We start from the raw sequence: 10,000 nt of genomic DNA, 5'->3' as shown, positions 1-10,000 counted from the left end.
TGGAATGTTCGCACCTCTTAGACAGAGACGACAGACCAGAAAGACGCACAGCGCTCATTGCTAGAATGCTTGATCGCTACCAGGTGGACATAGCAGCCCTGAGCGAAACCAGGTTTGCGGGTGAAACCCAGCTGGAGGAAGTTGGAGGGTGCTACACCTTCTACTGCATTGGGAAGCCAGATGGCACCCCAAGAACCTCAGGCGTGGGCTTTGCTATACGAACCAAACTTGCACGACAGCTTGACAGCCTTCCATGTGGGATAAACGACAGGCTGATGACCCTGCGTCTGAAGCTGTCCAAGGATCGCTTCGCCACAGTCATCAGCTGCTATGCCCCGACGATGACCAACCCTGATGACATCAAAGAAGCTTTCTACGAGGAGCTCAGCCGCACCATTTCAGCGGTAGACAGAAAGGACAGGCTGATCATCCTTGGGGATTTCAATGCCCGCGTCGGCGTGGACTTCTCCTCGTGGTCAAAAGTCCTAGGACAGCACGGCACTGGCAAGTGCAACTCCAACGGACTGCTTTTGCTCTCGCTCTGCGCGCAGCATGGACTGACCATTACCAACACCCTCTTCCAACAAGCGGACAAGTACAAGAACACATGGATGCACCCCCGCTCCAAGCAATGGCACATGCTGGACTATGTGATTGTCCGGCAGAGGGACAGAGGTGATGTTTCCATTACACGCTGTTGGTCAGACCATCGCCTGGTACGCAGCAAGATGAACATCAGATTTGCACGCAAGCTCCAACCAGCTAGGCAGAAACCCCCTAGGAAGCTGAACATCCACCGCCTCCCTATCACCAAGGACGTGCTGCAGCAGCAAATCCAAGTAGCTCTCCAAGAAATTCCTGCATCGACTGATGTAGAAGAGGTATGGAGCACCTTTAGAGATGCTGTGTACACAGCAGCAGCTGACACACTCGGCTTTGTACAGAGGAGCCACAAAGACTGGTTTGACGAGAACGACTCTGGAATCTCCAAGCTCCTGAATACACTGCATATAGGGCATCAGGATCACATTTCCGATAAAGACTGTCAGAGGAAGGAGAACCAGTTCTTGCAAACCAAGCAACTTGTACAGAAGAGGCTGCGTGAGATGGAGAACACCTGGTGGAAGAGAAAGTCCGAAGAGCTTCAGTCCGCTGCTGATGCTCACGACATGAAGACCTTCCATGATGGTCTCCGAACTGTGTATGGGCCGAGAGTCACAGGATCAACCCCTATTCGAGCCTTGGACCAGACCACCCTCCTGACAGACAAGAAAGACATCCTTGCCCGCTGGGCAGAGCACTTCAACACCCTCCTCAACAGGGACTCGTCCGTATCTGACGAGGCAATTGCAGCCCTCCCACAGCTACCAGTCAGTGACTCGCTAGCTGTCCCTCACACCAAGGTCGAGACCCAGAAGGCCCTGAAGCTGACAACGTCAGGAAAAGCACCAGGAGCGGATGGAATCCAGGCTGACATCTACAAGTATGGAGGCGAGGTGCTGACAGACAAGCTGACCGCCCTGTTCCAGTCTATCTGGGAAAGAGGGGAGGTCCCACAGGATTTCAAGGATGCTTCTATTGTCCACATCTACAAACGGAAGGGAGAGAAAACATCCTGCGATAACCACCGTGGAATCTCTCTCCTCTGCATCGCCGGCAAGATCTTCGCCCGCATCATACTGAACAGATTGGTTGACCATGTCTCCAACACAGTCATCCCTGAAGCACAGTGTGGCTTCCGCTCAGGCAGGGGAACATGTGACATGGTATTTGCCGTACGCCAGATGCAAGAGAAGTGCCGTGAGCAGAACAAGGAGCTCCACATGGTCTTTGTAGACCTGACTAAGGCCTTCGACACGGTGAACCGCCGTGGTCTGTGAAAGATCCTCCTAAAGTTCGGCTGCCCAGAGAGCCTAATCCAGCTGATTGCATCTTTCCACGATGGCATGCAAGCGAGAGTACAGGAAAATACTGACATGTCGGATCCATTCCCTGTGGTAAATGGAGTGAAGCAGGGCTGCGTCCTGGCACCCACACTGTTCTCCATTCTCTTCTCTGCCATGCTGATTGATGCCTTCCAAGACTGTGACCGGGGCATCTACATTCAGTTTCGCACAGATGGCAAACTTTTCAACTTGCGGCGACTCCACGCCAGGTCCAGGGTGTTTGAGGCACTGTTGAGAGAATTCCTCTTTGCTGATGACTGCGCGCTTGCTGCACACACCCATGAGAAACATGCAGTTCATTATGGACAGGTTCTCAACCTCCTGCAGGCGCTTTGGACTCACCATCAGCCTCAGCAAGACCGAGTCCATGTACGAACCAGCTAGCTCACAGAACGCCAGTGCCTCCACCCACCTGCAATCAAGACCAATGACACAGAGATCAAGTCAGTCGACAAGTTTTGCTACCTGGGCAGCACCCTGTGCAGCAACGGAGCCCTTGATGCAGAAGTGACGCTGCGCATCGCCAAAGCCAGCTCCGCCTTTGGCAGACTCAACAACAGGCTGTGGAACAACAAAGGCATCAGGCTCAGCACCAAGATGAAAACATACAGAGCTGTTGTGCTGGCCACCTTGTTGAACTGCTGTGAAACATGGACGACGTATCGCCGTCACATTCAACAACTTGAGCAGCTTCACCAGAGATGCCTACGAAAGATCCTCGGCATAAAGTGGCAAGACAGGGTCTCCAACCTCCAGGTCCTAGAGAGGAGCGGCCTGCCCAGTATCGAAAGCCTGCTGATCCAGTGCCAGCTACGCTGGACAGGACACGTTGTCCGCATGACAGACAGCACGATCCCGAAGATAATTTTGTATGGCCAGCTGAAGGAAGGCCACCGTGAACTTGGAAGACCCTGCAAGCGCTTCAAGGACACCTTGAAGACAAACCTCAAAGTCTGTGACATAGACATCGCTTCCTGGGAAACAGATGCCCTTGACCGCTCTCGCTGGAAGATGCTGTGCTCTAGTGGCATAAAAACGTTTGAAAACAAGAGAACGCTGGCCATTAAGGAGAAGCGTGAGCGAAGGAAGCAGGGCTCAACTTCTGGAGACGTTTTCCCTTGCAACACCTGTGGGAAGTGCTGCGCATCCAGAATCGGCCTCTTCTCCCATATGAGGACACACACCGACAGATAAGCCTGCCTGCCTACTCATCCGTCGGACCGACGGGAGACTCCATCATCATCACTGTATCTAATTGATCGTGAAGTGTATCCTTTTGGAAAGAAAAGAACCTTCTCAGCTTGGGCAAAAACAAACAAACAAACAAACAAACAACCCTCCCCCACCCCCACCCCCACACCCCCAAACAAAAAAAAGTAAAAATAAGAACAGTGAGAACAAGAACAAGAAGAAAAAGAAAAAGAAAAAAAAAAAAGAAAAAATAGAAGCAGAACAAGAAAGCCACCGGAATTCATGGGACAGAACTGTTGCAGGCAGACAGACAGACAAACAGACAGACGGGCAGGCAGGCAGGCAGACAGACAGTCAGACAGGCAGACAAACATACACGAACACAAGCACGCACGTACACGGCACGCGGCACACACACACACACACACACACACACACACACACACACACACACACACACACACACACACACACACACATGCACGCACACAAAAACACAAAAACGCACACATATACAGACACAACGACACAGACACACACACACACACACACACACCACAGGTAATGTTACATAAATTGATATTTGTGCACGACCATCATTTTTTGTTGTTGTTATTATTATCATTATTATTATTCTTTATTTTTTCAAAAACAAAATACCAACGCGAGCGTGACTCGCTCATTGTCAAACCCAAACTGGATTTTAAATCGCCGGCAAACACGACACGAATCGCCCGCACCCTACCCCATCTATTACATGACGTAGCTGCTGGTACTGCATTGTGCAATCATTTCTGAAAATGTCAACAGAGGCGGAACTGCACTGTTCCACTTAGGAATACGACGAGTATCAAATGCTGCCGCTTAATCGATAATTATGGGATGTACTGGATAGAACCCATGGCATGGTCCCAGAGCGGAATACGTATTTGGGAATCTGGTCCCGGAGTGGAATACGTATTTGGGAATCTGGTCCCGGAGTGGAATACGTATTTGGGAATCTGGTCCTGGAGTGGAATACGTATTTGGGAATCTGATCCTAGAGTGGAATACGTATTTGGAAATCTGATCTTGGAGTTGAATACGTATTTGGGAATCCGGTCCCGGAGTTGAATACGTATTTGGGAATCTGGTCATGGAGTGGAATACGTATTTGGGAATCCGGTCCTAGAGTGGAATACGTATTTGGGGATCCGGTCTTAGAGTGGAATAACTATTTGGGAATCTGGTCCTGGAGTGGCATACGTATTTGGGAATCTGGTCCTGGAGTGGAATACGTACTTGGGAATCCGGTCCCGGAGTGGAATACGTATTTGGGAATCCGGTCCTGGAGTGGAATGCGTATTTGGGAATCTGATTCTGGAGTGGAATTCGTATTTGGGAATCTGGTCCTGGAGTGGAATACGTATTTGGGAATCTGGTTCTGGAGCCAGTTGCATTGCTCTAAGGGAAGAGCCCAGTAAGGTTGTAACTACTAACTGTAAGTAGTATGGAACTGACCAATGGCGTAGTTCGGTTAACGTAGGCATTTAGTCACGTGTAACTGTCAAAAAGTTAGAACCAAGCAATGTAGCATTGTAACTAGCACCTGGAGTGGAATACGTATTTGGGAATCTGGTCTTGGAGTGGAATACGTATTTGGGAATCTAGTTCTGGAGTGGAATACGTATTTGGGAATCTGGTCCTGGAGTGGAATACGTATTTGGGAATCTGATCCTAGAGTGGAATACGTATTTGGGAATCTGGTCTTGGAGTGGAATACGTAATTGGGAATCCGGTCCTGGAGCCAGTTGCATTGCTCTAAGGGAAGAGCCCAGTAAGGTCGTAACTACTAACTGTAAGTAGTATGGAACTGACCAATGGCGTAGTTCGGTTAACGTAGGCATTTAGTCACGTGTAACTGTCAAAAAGTTAGAACCAAGCAATGTAGCATTGTAACTAGCACCTGGAGTGGAATACGTATTTGAATCTGGTCTTGGAGTGGAATACGTATTTGGGAATCTAGTTCTGGAGTGGAATACGTATTTGGGAATCTGGTCCTGGAGTGGAATACGTATTTGGGAATCTGATCCTAGAGTGGAATACGTATTTGGGAATCTGGTCTCGGAGTGGAATACGTATTTGGGAATCTGGTCCCGGAGTGGAATACGTATTTGGGAATCTGGTCCTGGAGTGGAATACGTATTTGGGAATCCAGTCCTGGAGTGGAATGCGTATTTGGGAGTCTGATTCTGGAGTGGAATACGTATTTGGGAATCTGGTCCTTGAGCCAGTTGCATTGCTCTAAGGGAAGAGCCTAGTATGGTCGTAACTACTAACTGTAAGTAGTATGGAACTGACCAATGGCGTAGTTCGGTTAACGTAGGCATTTAGTCACATGTAACTGTCAAAAAGTTAGAACCAAGCAATGTAGCAATGTAACTGGCACCTGGATTGGACAACGTATTTGGGAATCTGGTCTTGGAATGGACTACGTATTTGGGAATCTGGTCCTTGAGTGGAATACGTATTTGGGATTCTGGTTCTGGAGTGGAATATATATTTGGGAATCTCGTTCTGGAGTGGAATACGTATTTGGGAATAAGGTTCTGGAGTGAAATACGTATCTGTGAATCGAAGGGGGTCTTGGACTTAAAGCTCTTTTTCTAAAATATTTCATTATTATTATTATTATTATTATTATATTTAGTTGTTTTGGTGTGTTTTTTTGGCATAGTTCTTGTTTGTGTGTTTCTAGGGGTTCTATGACTTGAAGTGCTTTAATTTATGGCACACTTTTATTTTTGTCTTTTTTTCCCCCTCAATCTTTCTAAAGGTTCTTTGACTTGAACCTCTCTTGGCATACATTTTTCTTTCTTTCGGTTATATATATATATATATATATATATATATATATATTTTTTTTTTTTTTTTTTTTTTTTGGTTCACTTCATTCAGATAGATAGAGACAGAGAGAGAGAGAGAGAGAGAGAGAGAGAGAGAGAGAGAGAGAGAGAAGACAAGACAAGACAAGACAAGACAAAATGGTTTATTGACTTAAGCCTTGCTCATATCAGGGGAGAGGGGAAAGGGGAAATCAAAAGCACCAATACATACGTAAGACGTTCTTCCACACTCCCCGATACACACACACGCGCACACACTGAGAGAGAGAGCGAGCGAGCGAGCGAGCGAGAGAGAGAGAGAGAGAGAGAGAGAGAGAGAGAGAACACTTGCATAACATGTTGCATAATACTAATACATAAAAACCCCAACAAATCCTCGCATTATTATCAGTCTATAATAACACACTCAGACACAGACACAGACACCAGACACACACACACACACACACGCACACAGACACACACACACACACACACACACACACACAGACACACACACGCACACAGACACACACACACAGACACACACACACACACAGACACAGACACAGAAACACACGCACGCGCGCGCACACACACACACATATACACACACACTTGTACACACTTGTCCGTTCGACACGACACTACTGACATCCGCTACTACATCAATAAAGCAACACTGTATAACAACATCACATCATCACATTCACGACGCTCATAAAACGCCACGGTGACGTAAATGCCATCGCAGAACAAAGCACGTCGTAGCATCACGTCATTAGTTCAGCTTCACACACACACACACACACACACACAGACACACACACACACACACACACACACACACACGCACATACAGACGCACACACACACACACACACACACACACAGAGTTGCTCCTGACAACTGGACGCATCCTTTACAACGGCAAAATATCGATCGTCACGAAGAGCTCAGAAGAAGGCGGTATGGTGTGAAGAACTGGTGATTGTATTGTATTGTATTGTAGCGTGTGTGTGTGTGTGTGTGCACGTGTGAGTACGTGTGCGTGCGTGTCTGTATGTCTATTTACATTAATTTTATCTGCTTATTTGTTAATTTATTTATTGATTATCATTATTGTCTTTTCATTTTATTTTATTTATTTATTTTATTTTTTTCTTTTCCCGCATTTCATTTTATTTCACTATCAATCTGCTTATCTTTTTTTTTTCTTCTTCTTCTTCATTTAAAAAAAAATTCTTGTTATAGTGTTATCCGTTTGTTTTTTTGTTTTTGTTTTTTTAAATCCTCTTTTTTTTTTTTTGTCCTTTGCATAGAAGGTTATATTTCTCAACATAGAAACATACATCGCAAAGGTGGTTGTTTTTTTGTTTGTTGTTTGTTTGTTTGTTGTTGTTTTTTTAGGACAAAGAACGGAAGAGAGAGAGAGAGACTGAGACTGAGATGATTTATTCACTTAAGGCCATTGCCCCATATGAATAAAGGGCGATAACACAATATGCAGATGTCACCAAAACCATCAGTAAACATTCACCATTTTCACAATTAGTTAAAGAAATCACGATAATACCGTTTCTCTTAACTTAAAAGCTCTGTGTAAATACAATGCGATATTACGTATGACACCATTATCAGATGATGCCATCAATAAACATAATTTAAACAAACATGGATGTTCATAATATTTCTTTGGAATAAATCTTACGCGAGATCCATGTAACACAGGACACATCAAAACAAAATGCACTTCATCTTTATTTGACTGCTTGCACAAAGGACACAGCTTCTCTGTGTGATCAACAATCTTATAACGGTGTCTGTGCATATAAATTTCAGAAATGCCAAATCTAAATCTTGTCAATAAAACTCGTAGATATCTTTCCATGTTAAACAAAAGATAATTCTTTACTAAATGTGTAGAAGTATGAGATCTGTAGAGACAGAATCTATCACTTGACTGAGAGAGAGAGAGAGAGAGAGAGAGAGAGAGAGAGAGAGAGAGAGAGAGAGAAGAAGAAGAAGAAGAAGAAGAAGAAGAAGAAACAAAACAAAAATAAATAAATAAATAATAATAATAAAAGCTAACAATAACATCTCATTCAAGTAACACATTTCACAAGTTTCATTAAACTGAGGTACAGACTTGTTAGAGAAGGAATAATGAAATACCACGCAAAATCTGGTACATCTGTCTAATCAGGAGCGAACCAGCAAAAATTAATAGAATATTACCATTGATAACGACATTGATAATAATAGAACAAAATCAATATTGGTAATAGTAAATGCAGGTAACATTATTACATAAATGACATTTCATTACATCATTGAAATAGAAAAGATACAGATAAATTGACTGGCATTTTTCACTTGTACATTTTTTATGTTGTTGTAAGGCATTCATAATAGAACCAGTCAGCCAGAAACCTATTATATGTCATATTCTTTATTGCAATATATTTTTCTGTTTCATACTTAGATTTGAGATAATAAAAGATCATAAAACTGCACCCATTCCGGAGCACTTGGTTTAACTTACACATGAAGTTGTAGGGGGAGGGGGTGTGGGGGGTAAGGTAGGGAGGGAGGTGGGCGGGGAGGGAGGAAGGGAGGGCAGGTTTTGTGGGGGGGGGGGAACTAGTTTAAATGGGAGGGTTAGATTAAAGGTCCCATTGCCTTTAACGGCTATCACAGCAGTGAATTCATATCCACTGTGTTTAGGGCTCGGCCCAAAACTCAGCTTACATCACAGATTGACATCAGTTTACAGCTGGGCCAACAGCAAAGTGAGAGCTGTATCATCACTGGTTTCTCCATTGCAATGGGAAATCATCTACAGCTTAGTCTTCTGTGAAGGACTATGACTCTTAAACTAGGAAGCAAGATTGCACTGGCTCTCAGTGCTGCAGGCTTGGGGTGGGGCGGGGGGGGGGGGGAGGGGTAGCTAGTTGGCCTTTGGGAACCATCCCAACGCCGACTGTACCTAAAACCCTCTTGGCCGAGAGAGTGGGGATGTGTAACTTGGGGCAAGACACTCTCCACTGTAATCAAATTCTAGCCCAAATAGTTGGGACAGCAGTTGCCTCCTCTGCTGTTCTGATGGCCATAGTGGGTGGATGGAACACGGCTGACCATCATTTAGGAATCAGCATAGGAAGGCGGGACATCTGGGCATCTGGAGCAATCAGTATGAAAACCAAACTCCGCATCTTCAACTCCAATGTGAAGTCAATTCTGCTCTACGGATGCGAGACATGGCGGACAACACAGACGATTCAGCAGAAGATTCAGACATTCTTCAACACCTGTCTGAGGCGCATCTACAAGATCCGATGGCAGGAGAAGATCCGAAACGAAGATCTGTGGGAGCGAGCGGGACAGGAACCAGTGGCCAAGCAGATACTGCGGAGAAAGTGGGGCTGGATCGGACACACCCTCAGGAAGACAACATCCAGCATCACACACCAAGCCCTGACCTGGAACCCGCAGGGAAAGAGGAAGAGAGGCCGGCCTCGCAACAGCTGGAGGCGAGATACCGAGGCAGAGCTGAAGTAGCAAGGGACCAACTGGACTAGAATGGCCAGAACATCCCAGAACAGAGTGCGATGGCGAGGGGTCGTCGATGGCCTATGCTCCACCGGGAGCGATAGGCATAAGTAAGTAAGTTAGTATAGGAAGGCGGGGCACCAGTCCTTTCTTTCCCGTCAGACCGAAGTCAGGTACCCATTTACACACTGTGTGCAATGATCAAAATCGACAGTAAAGCGCCTTTTCCCAAAGACACTGCACCATGCGGAAACTGGGCTTTGAATCCCGATCACTAGCTGAGCACTGGGCCAGAAGTCCAACGTCTAACCGATCCTGCAATGGAGCCTGGGAGATAAAGGAAGTAAAAAATATAAATAAAAAAAAAGTGATTGAAAAAAACACCACACCAAACAAAAACCGAACCAGGAAGTTGGAAGAGAGAAGAGGTGGGGAATGAGGCCGGGG

The sequence above is a fragment of the Babylonia areolata genome, chromosome 21, assembly GCF_041734735.1.
Source record: "Babylonia areolata isolate BAREFJ2019XMU chromosome 21, ASM4173473v1, whole genome shotgun sequence".
Taxonomy (NCBI): domain Eukaryota; kingdom Metazoa; phylum Mollusca; class Gastropoda; order Neogastropoda; family Buccinidae; genus Babylonia; species Babylonia areolata.
Note: the sequence above shows the minus strand (reverse complement) of the source record.